Consider the following 15,315-nt stretch of genomic DNA (forward strand, 5'->3'; position numbering starts at 1 on the left):
GGGGCCGAGGTGGGCAGATCGCCTGAGGTCAGGAGTTCAAAATGACCCTGGCCAACATGGCAAAACCCTGTCTCTTCTAAAAATACAAAAATTAGCTGGGTGGAGTGGCAGGCACCTATAATCCCAGCCATTTGATAGGCTGAGGCATGACAATCTCTTGAACCCGGGAGGTGGAGGTTGCAGTGAGCCGAGATCGCACCATTGCAATCCATCCTGGGCGACAGAGCAAGACATCATCTCAAATAATAATAATAATAATAATAATAAACTGCCACCCAACTCCAAAACTTACTTATCTAGTTAACAGAAACAAGTAATACTTTACGTTTTATTTTAGCTACTTGTTACACAATTCAAATAGAGTTAGAAAGCCATATATGTACACATAAAATTAAAAGTAACTTTTAATCATTTTTTATATTTTTATAAACATATATAAAATGACTAAAAGTAACTTTCACTATTTGTGGAGAGCTTTTTCTTAAATACTATTTTTCTGGAAGGATTTGATTTCCAAAAGAAAGACCTACCTACGGTAAAAAGTGAAAACTTACCCAAGGAAATGTTATAACACCGTATGCACCTGTGCACACACACTCACAGCTTGTTACAGGCAGGCACAGTCACACTCACGCCTGCACGCACACACTCTCACACACTGCTGCTTCCACGCTGATCTCTCTGGTGGGTGGGGACACGGCTCTGCAGGAATCAATTTTGTAATTTCTACAGCAAGTCAGGTGCTTGCCTCCAGGTCAGCGGCTCTGAACTGCGGCTACTTGCCCCCTGGGACGCCACCTGCAGACACTTTGAATGATCACACCGTGGGGTGCCGGGGCCTGCAGACATTTTCAGTGATCACACTGGGGGGTGCCGGGACCTGTGTCGCGCCTGCAGATATTTTCAGTGGTCACACTGGGGGGTGCCGGGACCTATGTCCCGCCTGCAGATATTTTCAGTGATCACACTGGGGGGTGCCGGGACCTGTGTCCCGCCTGCAGATATTTTCAGTGGTCACACTGGGGGGTGCCGGGACCTGTGTCCCGCCTGCAGATATTTTCAGTGGTCACACTGGGGGGTGCCGGGACCTGTGTCCCGCCTGCAGATATTTTCAGTGGTCACACTGGGGGGTGCTGCCCATAGGGAGGCTACAGTTCCACGGACATGTAGATGAACAGCACACATGACTGTCAGCCATCAGCCTTGGCTGAGCCAAGAGCGATACCTCACCATGCAGAAGGTCCAGAAATGCTTTCGAGGGTGTGGAATCCGACCTGGATCTTGACTGACACAGGGGCTGGGGAGAGGAAGGAGGGTTTCTAAGCAGGGCTGCTTGCCAAGCGTAGCCCCCCTACACCCCGTGTAGCCCCTGGGCCATCCCTGAGGGCTGTGTTATCAGTGGCTTTCACCTCTTTACTAAAAACGAACATTTTATGAGAGACGATGCTGTGCTCACGTTGGACGTCCTGTGAAGTGCATTTCTCTTTGGTTTGAATGCACAAAGTGTTTCCCGAGTGGGTTTTGGGGTGGGCATGAGGCCCTGCCGCTGGGGCTTCCTGGAGCATCCTGACCTAGGCTGGGCCCAGCCATGTTCATGCCTAAGGCTGGAAACAAAGTTAGAGAGGTTAGCAGGGAAGAATTAAATCAGCTCTACACGACCCAGCCAGATTTGAACTTCCACAAGCCGCAGGCTCTGACCATGGAGTCCCCTTCCCTATCCAGCCTTGGCAGGAGGGGTGCGCTGCTGGTGTGTGGCTCTGTGGCTTCCTTGGATTTGCTCTGGTGATGGCATTAAATAAGGAACAGCCTTTTCCAAATCCTTCAAATAAGTTATGGCTATCGAGTTTAGAGAACGTACATGGGGCCCCTGAATTGCTTTGGAATTTCTCTTGGGATATTTTAGGATTAAATAAATAAACAATTTAGTTTAATTGAATCCCATTTGTCTATTTTCGCTTTTGTTGCCATTGCTTTTGGTGTTTTAGTCATGAAGTCCTTGCCCATGCCTATGTCCTGAATGGTATTGCCTAGGTTTTCTTCTAGGGTTTTTATGGTTTTAGGTCTAACATTTAAGTCTTTAATCCATCTTGAATTAATTTTTGTTAATTCAAAATATAATAATTGTATAAGGTGTAAGGAAGGGATCGAGTTTCAGCTTTCTACATAAGGCTAGCCAGTTTTCCCAGTACCATTTATTAAATAGGGAATCCTTTCCCCATTTCTTGTTTTTGTCAGGTTTGTCAAAGATCAGATGGTTGTAGAGGTGTGGTGTTATTTCTGAGGGGTCTGTTCTGTTCCATTGGTCTATATTTCTGTTTTGGTACCAGTATCATGCTGTTTTGGTTACTGTAGCCTTGTAGTATTGTTTGAAGTCAGGTAGCATGATGCCCCCAGCTTTGTTCTTTTTGCTTAGGATTGCCTTGGCAATGTGGGCTCTTTTTTGGTTCCATGTGAACTTTAAAGTAGTTCTTTCCAATTCTGTGAAGAAAGTCATTGGTAGCTTGACGTGGATGGCATTGAATCCATAAATTACCTTGGGCAGTATGGCCATTTTCATGATATTGATTATTCCTATCCATGAGCATGGAATGTCCTTCCATTTATTTGTGTCCTCCTTTATTTCGTTGATCAGTGGTTTGTAGTTCTCAGCAAAAGAAACTACCATCAGAGTGAACAGGCAACCTACAGAATGGGAGAAAATTTTTGCAATCTACCCATCTGACAAAGGGCTAATATCCAGAATCTACAAAGAACTTAAACAAATTTACAAGAAAAAATCAAACAGCCCCATCAAAAAGTGGGCAAAGGATATGAACAGACACTTCTCAAAAGAAGACATTTATGCAGCCAACAGACACATGAAAAAATGCTCGTCATCACTGGTCATCAGAGAAATGCAAATCAAAACCACAATGAGATACCATCTCACACCAATTAGAATGGCGATCATTAAAAAGTCAGGAAACAACAGGTGCTGGAGAGGATATGGAGAAATAGGAACACCTTTACACTGTTGGTGGGACTGTAAAGTAGTTCAACCATTGTGGAAGACAGTGTGGTGATTCCTCAAGGATCTAGAACTAGAAATACCATTTGACCCAGTCATGCCATTACTGGGTATATACCCAAAGGATTATAAATCATGCTGCTATAAAGACACATGCACACGTATGTTTATTGCGGCACTATTCACAATAGCAAAGACTTGGAACCAACCCAAATGTCCATCAGTGATAGACTGGATTAAGAAAATGTGGCACATATACACCATTGTATACTATGCAACCATAAAAAAGGATGAGTTCATGTCCTTTGCAGGGACATGGATGAAGCCAGAAACCATCATTCTGAGTAAACTATCACAAGGACAGAAAACGAAACACTGCATGTTCTCAACCATAGGTGGGAATTGAACAATGAGAACACGTGGGCACAGGGTGGGGAACCACACACACCGGGGCCTGTCATGGGGTGGAAGGAGGGGGAAGGGATAGCATTAGGAGAAATTACCCAATGTAAATGAAAAGTTAACGGGTGCAGCAAACCAACATGGCACATGTATACCTGTGTAACAAACATGCACGTTGTGCACATGTATGCTAGAACTTAAAGTATAATAAAAAAAATAGAAACAGGGACAAAAAGAAACAATTTAGTATTTGGTTTCCTCTTAACAATTTGAATCATGGTTCACTTTCAGACCTGAGATGTGTGATTTGTTTATGAGCTTTTCCTGTTTCTTCCCCCATCTTTGCTTCATTTATATTTCTTCACTTCCTCGTTTTTATTGGCTCTTGCACATGAACCACACTAACTGCTTTCTCCCCCGGACGGTGAGTGAGTGAACACATCACCCCTGTCTCCCCCGGACGGTGAGTGAACACGTCACCCCTGTCTCTCCCGGTGAGTGAGTGAACACGTCACCCGTGTCTCTCCCGGTGAGTGAACACGTCACCCCTGTCTCCCCCGGACGGTGAGTGAACATGTCACCCCTGTCTCCCCCGGACGGTGAGTGAACATGTCGCCTGTCTCCCTGGATGGTGAGTGAACATGTCACCCCTGTCTCCCCCGGATGGTGAGTGAACATATCGCCCCTGTCTCCCCCGGACGGTGAGTGAACATGTCACCCCTGTCTCCCCCGGACGGTGAGTGAACATGTCGCCTGTCTCCCCCGGATGGTGAGTGAACATATCGCCCCTGTCTCCCCCGGACGGTGAGTGAACACGTCACCCCTGTCTCCCCCGGACGGTGAGTGAACACGTCACCCCTGTCTCTCCCGGACGGTGAGTGAACACGTCACCCCTGTCTCTCCCGGTGAGTGAACACGTCACCCCTGTCTACCCCGGACGGTGAGTGAACATGTCGCCCCTGTCTCCCCCGGATGGTGAGTGAACATATCGCCCCTGTCTCCCCCGGACGGTGAGTGAACATGTCACCCCTGTCTCCCCCGGACGGTGAGTGAACATGTCGCCTGTCTCCCCCGGATGGTGAGTGAACATGTCGCCTGTCTCCCTGGATGGTGAGTGAACATGTCACCCCTGTCTCCCCCGGACGGTGAGTGAACATGTCGCCTGTCTCCCTGGATGGTGAGTGAACATGTCACCCCTGTCTCCCCTGGACGATCAGTGAGTGAACACGTCACCCCTGTCTCCCCCGGACGGTGAGTGAACACGTCACCCCTGTCTCCCCCGGACGGTGAGTGAACATGTCACCCCTGTCTTCCCTGGACGATCAGTGAGTGAACACGTCACCCCTGTGGACCACAGGTCCCCTGGCTCCCTGGATAAGTCTGGGTCCTGCGGTGCTGGCCGCACTCTCTGGAGGCTGTGGGCTGCCGTCCATGTGCCCAATACCAATGGGAGGAAATCATCTCAACAGCCTTTCACATTTTCCTGTATTTTTTTCTGCCAGTTTCTTTAACGTCAGGAAGATTCTTGATGCTTCTTACTATCCTTAGAACCTCGTTTTCAGCGGCTGTGATCTTTTCCAAACGTTTCCAGCCAACACCATCACCAGGACTGTGTGCCTGTGAGTGACAGCCGTGGGCTCCCAGGGCAGGTCTGAGGCCAGCGCCAGCGAGCCTGGGGTGCTGCTCTCATTGTTCTGAGCTTTGTTTAGGACAATCACTTTTAACTGGGCCGGCCTTTCATAAAACAATAGCGTGTAATTCACCTGCCCCCCGCACACCCCAGTGTAGATTTGGCTTCTTCTCTGAAGCAAGGAGTGTCCTGGGGATTGCTAACGAGGAAGATGCTGCACCCACTCCCTTAAGATGCTCCTCCAAGGTGAGCTGAGACTGGCAAGGGGAGACTGTGGGCTTGGTCTTGTCATCAGTGTATTCTCTAACGCGACCCCAAGTTATCTAGGAACACGAATGAGTAATTAGAGTAACCTTCCAGGAAATATTGCAAAGGAGCATGTGATATGTTTGGCCTGTCTTGGTTTCTCTTTGATAGGGAAAATATTTAATATCCCTCAAAAATCCCTTCTTAAGCCCCTACCCCCTGCTAAATGGGATGGGGGATGCACGCGGATAGGTATGAAAAATCAGCTCTGCTGGGTGCCGGTTGTGAAGCAGATGCACAACAATCCCGCCAAAATCATTGCAGGGAAATGTTGAGGGAGGATCGCGGGAGGGCGCCCCTGAGGAGGGGGGCACCGCGGGAGGGCGCCGCTGAGCAGGGGGGAATCCCGGGGGGGCGCCGCTGAGGAGGGAGGGACAGCGGGAGGGCGCCGCTGAGGAGGGGGGAGCCGCGGGGGGGCGCCGCTGAGCAGGGGGGAATCCCGGGGGGGCGCCGCTGAGGAGGGAGGGACAGCGGGAGGGCGCCGCTGAGGAGGGGGGGACCGCGGGGGGGCGCCGCTGAGGTGGGGGGGACCGCGGGAGGGCGCCGCTGAGGAGGGGGGGACCGCGGGAGGGCGCCGCTGAGGAGGGGGGGACCGCGGGAGGGCGCCGCTGAGGAGGGGGGGACCGCGGGAGGGCGCCGCTGAGGAGGAGGGGGAAACTGCGGGGGGGCGCCGCTGAGGAGGGGGGGGAAACTGCGGGGGGGCGCCGCTGAGGAGGGGGGAACCGCGGGGGGGCGCCGCTGAGCAGGGGGGACCGCGGGAGGGCGCCGCTGAGCAGGGGGGAATCCCGGGGGGGCGCCGCTGAGGAGGGAGGGACAGCGGGAGGGTGCCGCTGAGGAGGGGGGACCGCGGGGGTGCGCCGCTGAGGAGGGGGGGACAGCGGGAGGGCGCCGCTGAGCAGGGGGGACCGCGGGGGGGCGCCGCTGAGGAGGGGGGACCGCGGGAGGGCGCCGATGAGGAGGGGGGACCGCGGGAGGGCGCCGCTGAGGTGGGGGAAACTGCGGGGGGGCGCCGCTGAGGAGGGGGGGACCGCGGGGCGGCGCCGCTGAGGAGGGGGGACCGCGGGAGGGCGCCGCTGAGGAGGGGGGACCGCGGGAGGGCGCCGCTGAGGAGGGGGAGACCGCGGGAGGGCGCTGCTGAGGAGGGGCGGACCGCGGGGGGGCGCCGCCGAGGAGGGAGCTGTGACGTCGAGAGGCCTGATGAAGGGCCACCAAGCCAACCTGGGCGGGGGCACAGGAGCCAGCGGCCCCCAGTGAGACGGAGATGGAGGAAGGAAGAGGAGAGGAAGCGGGGCGGGGGTGGGGGGTGTCTACACATACCCGGTGTGTTCCCGGACTTGAGAAAATAACAAGGAATTATTTGCTGCTCGTATCTGAGGCCCCGGGATCAGCCCTGCAGAAATCATCTCGCTGTCAGCCTTTTTCTCTGCGGTCCACTCAGTCCTGGCCTGGCACGTCCACCCCACTTACAAGGCGGCGAAGGTCTGCCCCTCTTGCCCTCCCCAAGCACCCGAGGGGCCCCACGGTGTGACCCGGGGCCCAGGATGGTTTGGCCCCCCGTCCATCCTTGGCTCCATCCGTCCCCCAGCCCCACTCCTACCCGAAGGTGGCCGTGGGTTTCGCAAATGCAGGTTGAGGGCTAGGGGAGGGGGGGCACCTTCCCTCAGAATCACCTCCTCCCATTGGACCCTCGGGACCATCTGCTGCCTTCCACTAAGGGGTTGGGTCTCCCCAGGACTGCCTCTCAGGCCATTTGTGGAGGAGTTCCTTATGGAGCCTGAGGCTGGTTTCCCCGAGTGAAAATTCAAGAAGAAACAGCAAGATACCTCAATAAAATGCTCCGATGCAATTTTATGTTTCGAATAAACTATACTAAAATGCCAGCGTCAGGTGGAATCTAAGAAGTGAAGGTTCAGTGTGGCTTTTCAGAGGCATTAAAGGTGTGGGCCTCGCTGGCCGTGGACTCCTACAGCGTGAGAGTCAGCTGTGCAAGCTCAGCCGCTTCTCCGTCACACACAGCCGGCTCCACGCACAGGTGTGCAAGCTCAGCTGCTTCCCAGTCACACACAGCCGGCTCCACGCACAGAGCTGGCTCCAGAGCGACCTCTGCTGGTGAATGAATCGAAGGTCGTGAGGGGTGTTGAATTAATAAACGGAAGTTAATTGCATTGCCAGGTCTGAGAGGATGAAGCATCCCTCAGCCAAGAGAACAGCCATAAAGGGTCCCAGGTGGAAGATTTAAGATGATTTAAAGCATGAGAGGCCTCTACCCACCGCCTATAGGACCAGAGGGAAACCCTGTGTTTCTCTTTCTCTCTTTGCTGATGCCTGGGGCTCTAATGTTTCCTCTCTGTCCCATGGAACATATTTAACTTTCAAAATGATACTAAAAATTAAGAGAATAAAAAGACAAGCCACAGACTGGGAGATAATATTTGCAAAAATATATATCTGTTAAAGAACTGGTATCCAAACTACACAAAACTCTTAAAATTCAACAATAAGGAAACACAAAACTCAATTTAAAAAATGAGAAAAAGATCCAAATAGACATTGCACCAAAGAGACAAATAGCAAATAAGCATATGAAAATGTGTTCAGCATCATTCACCATAAAGGAAATTCAAATCAAATCAATGAGAAGCCACTTCATACCAGGTGGTGTGGCCCAAATCCAAAACACTGACCCCACCAAATGCATCAAATGTGCTTTGGGACGCTCACCGATAACTCTCCATGGAGCAGCAGGAATGCTGGTGGGCGTGCAAAATGGTGCAGCCACTTTGGAAGTTAGTTTGGCAGTTTCTTTCAAAACTAAACATGCTCCTACCATAACATCAAGTGCTCAAACTCCTTCGCATTCACCCAAAGAGTTGAAAACTTATGTCCCACGAAAACCTGCACACAGATGTTCCCAGCAGCTTTCTTCACAAATGTCAAAATCTAGAAGTGGCCAGGATGCCCTTTTGTAGCTGAGTGGATAAATAAACTGTGGTCCATACGGATAATAAAATATTACTCAGCACTAAAAGAAGTGAGTGCTCAAGCCCTGAAAAGACATAGAGGAAACTTAAATTCACGTTACTAAGTGAAAGAAGCTCCTCTGAAAGGCTTCATCTTGTATGCTTCCAACCATAGAACATTCTAGAAAAGGCAAATCTATGCAGACAGAAAGAAAATCAGTGGTTTCCAGGGGTCAGCGGGACGAATGAATGGTTGGAGCACGGAGGGGTTTTAGGGCAGTGACACTATTCTGCCTGATACTATTGTAAATCAAAAATAAAACCCCTGGCCAGGCGCGGTGGCTCATACCTGAAATCCCAGCACTTTGGGAGGCCAAGGCAGGTGGATCACCCGAGGTCAGGAGGTTCGAGACCAGCCTGACCAAGATGGTGAAATCCTGTCTCTACTAAAAATACCAAATTAGCCTGGCGTGGTGGTGGGCACCTGTAATACCAGTTACTTGGGAAACTGAGGCAGGAGGATCGCCTGAACCCAGAAGGCAGAGGTTGCAGTGAGCCAAGAGCGTGCTACTGCACCCAAGCCTGGGCAACAGAATGACACTTCATCTCAAAAAATAAAAATAAATAAATAAATAAATAAATAAATAAATAAATAAATAATATCCCAAGCTCCCCCACCCCAATTGTGACTGAACAGACCCCTCTTGGCCAAAGGAACCCCAGAGAAACCTTTAAAACTGAGTTCCCAGTCATGATGGGAAGGAGAACTTGCCTTGTCACCGCCCCCCTCCTTTGCAGTTTAGACACAGTAACTGCCTAGCATGAATGCTGAAATAGAGACCAAAGGCTGGCAGAACCAACTGTGGCAATAAGATGCCAAATTATCAACAGGACCTGAGGCCACACCAGGGAGGGGTTAAGTCATGCACGCTGCACTAAAAGCAGAAACAAGGTTCTCCCTGCCACAGATTTTTCTTTTTCTCTGACAGCTAAACACTGGCCTTGAGATGAACAACGTTAAACCAGGTGCAGCTCACCCCCGCCCCCGCCCCCGCCCACCGCCCCTCTACCCCTTTCCCCCCAGATGCTGCCTTGCTGACCCCTGCTCCACAACCACAACTGTGATTGGACAAGTGCCTCATTTCAGTAATGTTCTCCTGAGCAGGGACCCACATCCCTGCACTGGTTCTGGTGGTTTACAGAGGCGGCCCACTGAATGCCTTCCCATCCTGGCTTCATCATTTCACGTGCAGAGCTTAATTGTAAAGCATTAAGATGTTAAGTCTCCACCCCGATGTGAACATGGGTTACATGTAACATGCATGTTTGTTCAGGACACATGCATCAGGACTGCTTCATGAATATTCATAGCTCCTCCTGTTGAACATGTATGCCTGGCCAACCCGTTCTGCATAAACCCCTGTCCTTCCCCCTCCCTCAAGGCACCTGCTAATGGCTTCAGCAGGAGGCGGTGCTCCCCAGTCTGTGGGATCGCCGCCCTACAAACTGTCACCCTTTACCAGAAATAACGTGCCCTCTCCAAATTTATGGATCCTGTGATTTTTACCTTGACATACATTTGTCAAAACCCACAGAATGTCAACACCAGGAGTGAGCCGGAAGTAAACTGCTGACTTTAGTTAACAGCTTATCAATATTGGGTCATCAACTGCAACAGATGTAGCACACTAATACCAGATGTTAATGATGGATAGCAGGGAAGCTAGACAGAGCTAGGGGGTTAGAGAACTCTGTACGTTTCACACAATTTCTTCTGTAAACCTAAAACTATTCAAAAAAGCCTACTAAGTTTTAAAGAAGTCCTAAAGGCTTTGGCCCAGTCAATGGTGGGGCTCTGTGGAGACGTCTGCTGTCCTCTGTCCTGTCTGAGGGACGAGGAGGCTCAGAAGGGCGGGTCCTAGAACGACCCTCCTCCTGTGGCCCGGGAGGTGACAGGCAGCTTCCTCCCAGCTTTGGCAACAAACACAGCATCAGCCTCACAGGCCCTTGTTAACTTTGTTCTATTTATGTCTGAGTGTATTCATTTAACTTAGGAAATCATCTGCCCATGCCTCTTTGGAAGCAAGTCATAGTGAGTAAATATCTGCATCCAACGCTCCAGTCACTGCTGGAGCCTCCGAGGTTTGTAAGCACGGGACGTGGGCTCCGTGGAGCTGGGCTATCTCTGGAGTGGATGGGGTTGGGTGTGGACTTGGTGAGTTTGTTTTGCTTATGACTAGAAGGGACAAGCACAGCTTTGATTCCTCAATTCTGAGCATGAGCTGACCTTGCATCGCACCCCTGGTTCCACATCTCATTTTCCAGGTGTTAGAATAGACTGGGTGTCCCATTGGAGCTCACACCCTCCAAGCATCCCGGGGAGTGTGGAGACAGGTCCACTGTGGAGATGCAGGTGCTTGCAACCCTAGTTCACTACAGACTTCCCTCCCAGCGCCTCGATGGGAGCTCCTCTTCCCTGTGGTGGAGCAGAAAACCCCAGGAAGCCGGGGTTAGGTTCGGGGATAAATGGAGAGGAGCGTGGGGTTGTGTGCATGCACTTCCTGTATTTTAGGCAGCACAGTGACAAGCAGCACTGTCCCCTTAGAAGGGAGGATGGTGGACGGAGGCGCAGGGTAGGCCTGGCCTGGAGTGGCTTAAGGGTCAACAGGGCACCAGGCAGGGCCCATGGGAGCCCAGGTGGGAGCAGAGGGAGGGTCAGGAAGGGGACAGGGAGGCCAGACCTGAGGAGCTGCTTCATTTCCGGTTGTGTAAATTTTCATGGTGTCCCCCAGTGTTCTACGGCATCCACAGGATGTACACTTTGAATAATGACACGAAAGGGACAAAAATCAAGAGACAGGAGCTTTTACGTGAAGCTTGAGGACAACCAAGAGCAGATGTAGAAATAAATGACTTCTTGAGTAGACCGAGATGGAGAGATAGTCATAGACACAGGCAGACAGGCACATGCAAACCTTACACGTCTATGTATTTTTCTCGAAAAGCAGAATTGTTTTCTCAGTTTAACAGAGGAAAAATAATTCCCTGGTATTTTATTTTTACCATTTATTTTTGTTCTATCTCTTTATACTTTATACTCTCCCTCTGTTAATAAAATCACATTTCTCAGACATGTGTCCTGTGTCTCTGGACAGAGTTTTGCTGTCTCCTCCCAACCCCCGACTCTGTTCTTTGTGCTGAATTTAGCCGGTGAGGTCTGACTGCAGGGGTCGGACAGTGACCTTGGGGGCGGAGTTCTGGGGCCAGCTGCGTTTCTGTCCTGACTCCATGGGGTCGGGGTGTTGGGGGTGCCCACTCCACATCATCTCACAATGTAGTTCACGCAAAATCTGCATGTAGATGTGTGACAGAAAGCTTGCATCCAGATAGAAAGCAGGAACGTCTGAGTTTTATTTTTCCATCACAACGCCCTATAGATGCAGTGCATGCCAAGACCAGGCTTGTGAGCTCTTTATAAGGCAGGTGCCCTGGCTCTTGGTGCTGGTGAAAGGGGGACATGGGAGTGTCCTGGTTCTGCAGAAGGCACCCCTCCCGGCCACCCTCCTGCCCACTCTGCTTGTCCCAGGGGAGATGGGAGTGTTCTGGTCCTACAGAGGGCACCCCTCCCACTCACCCTCCTGCCCACTCTGCTTGTCTCAGGTTGGACATCTGTTATGCTCCACTCTGAGGTTTTGCTTATTTTGCTCTGAAAAACATCATAATACCCAAAAGAGGCATGTAAGTGGTAAACTCTTCAAAATTTAAGGAATTACCTTATAAATTTAACACAATGATCTTATATTTTAAAATCACTCACTATCCTTTGGGGAAATATTTTTATAATTTGTTAAAATTCCAGGTGGAAATAGAAAATAAGACAGGTTTTTAAATTTTTATTCTTTATAGAAACGCTAGCCCATCAGACCACACTTGACATAAAATTCCATGCCGAGGGATACGTACAACACGTGCACATGTACACACGTGTACACACACGTACGCATACGCACATGCACATCCACATCCACGCAAAAGCAGCCTCATAAACAAATGTCATCAGTTCCTTTTCTACAAAAAGTTTCCTCACATCAGAGTCAATGCCTCTACCAACCCAATCTTCATTTCAAATCAACAATAAAAAATTCATTTTTTTTTTCAACGTATAAACCTCTGTTGGAAACCTTAAAGAACTCTGATGTCACATTAAACCTTTACACAATCCTTTTCAGCTCATGCACGGAGGTGGCAAAGCCCCAGCCTCCCAGGCACAGCAGCAGGCGAAGGGGCCCTTCCCAGTGGAAGCAGGTGGGACTGTGCGCTTGGGACATGGATGGCACGTTGTACTGAGTGGGTGTCTCTTCCTGACATCCTTCAAAGAATGGACAAGAAACTTCCTGGAAAGTAAATAATGCTGCATTTCTATGCGAGAGATAAAAGAATGTGGAACAAGCTGATCCATTTCACATTGTTATTTGTTTTACCAGATCTTAACTTTAATTTAAAATCAATTCACAGCATGTTGGAATGTGTAGGGCTCAATAAAAAAGGAGCGATTAGACAAATGGTGTTTTAAGTGCAGATGTTCTACTTAAAGACTTAGGAGAACAAAAGGCCAGACTCTGAATAGCGACTGATGAGAGGCCATGTGGGAAGTGCGTGCACCGTCAGAACAAAAGATTTTCTTCAGATCCAAACTTTGTATTAAGTTTTTAGTAATAAAATGCTTCAACTTTATTATTAAGTGACATTGTGCTGTAGACTCTTTTCTCCAAAGTAATGTATTTAAGGAAGTTAAAATCAAATAACACTGAAAGTCTTATACTGAAAAGCCCGATGTTTCGGCCGGACACCACTCATCCCTGTGTGTCCGCGAGCAGGCACCCTCACCTCTCCGCACCTTGTGAAATGGGGAAGGGTGGGGATCCCGCGAAAACTCTCAGGTCTGCCAAGTGTCACTGGAGCCCACTGACCCTCGCAGTGAGCGCCTCCACTCCTCTCCCCAGGACCCACCTCCAAACTGCTAGTGCTGAGTCCTTTTCTTAGCAGCTGTATTGAGAAATAATTCACATATCATACAATTCACCCATCTAAAGTGTACAACACAACACAGTATTTTTTGCTACGATTTCAGTCTTTTAATGGAATGTTAGTTTCTATCACTTTTGCAGATGAGAAAATTATTTTACAAAGTTTCTTCAGATTGTATTTGAATATATAAACCTCCACGACCAAAGTAAGGGCACTCTTAACTGGGAGTTATCAGCGGCCTCTCGGGGAGCTGCCCTGTGTCTGCACGCTTGCCGCGTGGCTGTGAGCCTCTTGGGTGTGGAGCAGATTTCGTTTGAGTGGAGAGAGTCTCTCCGCCTCCCCACTTTGTCTTCCTCACTGGCTGTGGGAAGTCAGCCCTTGCAGGCTGAGCTGGGTCCATGTGCTCTTAATGAAAGAGAGGTCCTAGGAATTCTCCAGAAAGCAATCGGCAGAAGCTGTCCCCAGGGTCACACTGCAGCAGCGACCACTCTTTAGGATAAAAGAATTATTTCTCAACAATTCTTCAACTAGAAATAAAATACAATAAATGGCTTTCTTACTTTTTAAATTAAAGAACTGTTAAAGATGCTTCATTCATGTTACAGGGTAGAGTATTAAAAGTTGGATGCACTTTATAAAAACCAATTATTTGCCAACTGTTTAAAAAACAGATTTAATTTCATTGTAAGCCTTCAGGATCATTTAAATTTTATCCACAGCCTGTTCGAATAAGTAGCATTTAATTAAATAGAAACAATTATACAAACAGGATTCTAATCTAAAATGTGCTAAATTGCCATATGGTAGCACGGGCACATTACTGTGCACCACCAATGTTCTCGCATCCTTGGATACAAGAAATTCTAGTTTCAGGTGAGGAGTGTTTTTAAAAAAACAAGTCTACACTTAAAAAACTTGAAAAAACTGTCACTTGATATTTGAAGATGAGCATTTTATGTAAATTCATCTAAGAATAGCCACACATTGCATTTGCAAACCTGTCTGATAGTGGCTCCTTGCACATTATTAAACCCATGGCCACGTGTGCGGAGATTCCCGGGGCCTTTGGTTCCAGGGCTGACACGAGGTGTCATGGCTGGAAGCCACGCTGAGGCCCTGAGGCTGCTGTACTGGCGTCCTGGAGTGGGGCCAGCGCCTGTGACTCGGTGCCCCCCTCCCTGGAATGAAGCCTGCAGAGCTGCATGGGGCAGAAACCTGGGTGACAGTGAAGTGCACGGTTAGATCCGAAACTTCTGCAATGTTTTTCTTTTGAAACCTAGAAACAGGCCTGGTTTTCTATAGAAGCAAAATGATTTAAAAACAAATGATCTACACAAGTCTCTACAATCTGAGGGTGGATGTTCGTCGGTTTTTTTCCCAGACCCTGGAATTCCTCCAAGGGTGGAGGACGGAGCTCTGTCCAGTTTCCCGGGGCTGGGGGCGCCTCCCTGCCCTGCGCTCCAGCACCCACGGACGCCCCTGCCCGGCTGGAAAATTCCGTGACGTTGCTCGGATCCTCTCCAGAGAATCCTGCCCGGCCTCCCTCCGTGCATTTAAGGAAGATCCGAACCCGGGGCACAGGGAACGCACCTCCCCCGCCTGCAGGTGCCAGGGGCGTCCAGGTTTCCGTGGGCACCAGGAGGGGACGCAGCCATTTGAAATCCTGGGGTTCAGGGTTGGAACCAGCGCTGGGCGCCCCTAAACTGCACCTCTCAGGCCACGGGCTTGTATGTCGTCGCGACGGGCGCACAGAGCTAAGAATTAACGAGGGGGCTTCGCTCCAGCTCCACGTGCAGCGGGCTGGGTGGCCTCTCCCTGGGCTGGGCGCTTCCAGGGGCCTCCGGGCCTTGCCAAAGTCGGGTTCGCAGCGCTCGCGGGGCTTCCACCCGCTTCCTACCCCGCAGGGGCCTGGGCACAACAGCTCCCAGCGTCGGTCTCCCCTCTGCTGGGAGGTTAGAGGCGAATGCTGAGAGCGTCTGCTC

General features: G+C 50.1%; 1 long non-coding RNA gene across 1 annotated transcript; it reads left to right on the forward strand.

Annotated features, from left to right (window-relative positions):
* The first annotated feature begins 4,666 nt into the window (after positions 1–4,666).
* On the forward strand, positions 4,667–7,044 carry LOC144333586 (uncharacterized). Its single transcript, XR_013402344.1, has 3 exons — positions 4,667–5,028; positions 5,198–5,285; positions 6,721–7,044. It is a non-coding gene; the product is annotated as an uncharacterized LOC144333586 (long non-coding RNA).
* Positions 7,045–15,315: the final 8,271 nt, after the last annotated feature.

The sequence above is a fragment of the Macaca mulatta genome, chromosome 12 (genome assembly GCF_049350105.2).
Source record: "Macaca mulatta isolate MMU2019108-1 chromosome 12, T2T-MMU8v2.0, whole genome shotgun sequence".
NCBI lineage: Eukaryota > Metazoa > Chordata > Mammalia > Primates > Cercopithecidae > Macaca > Macaca mulatta.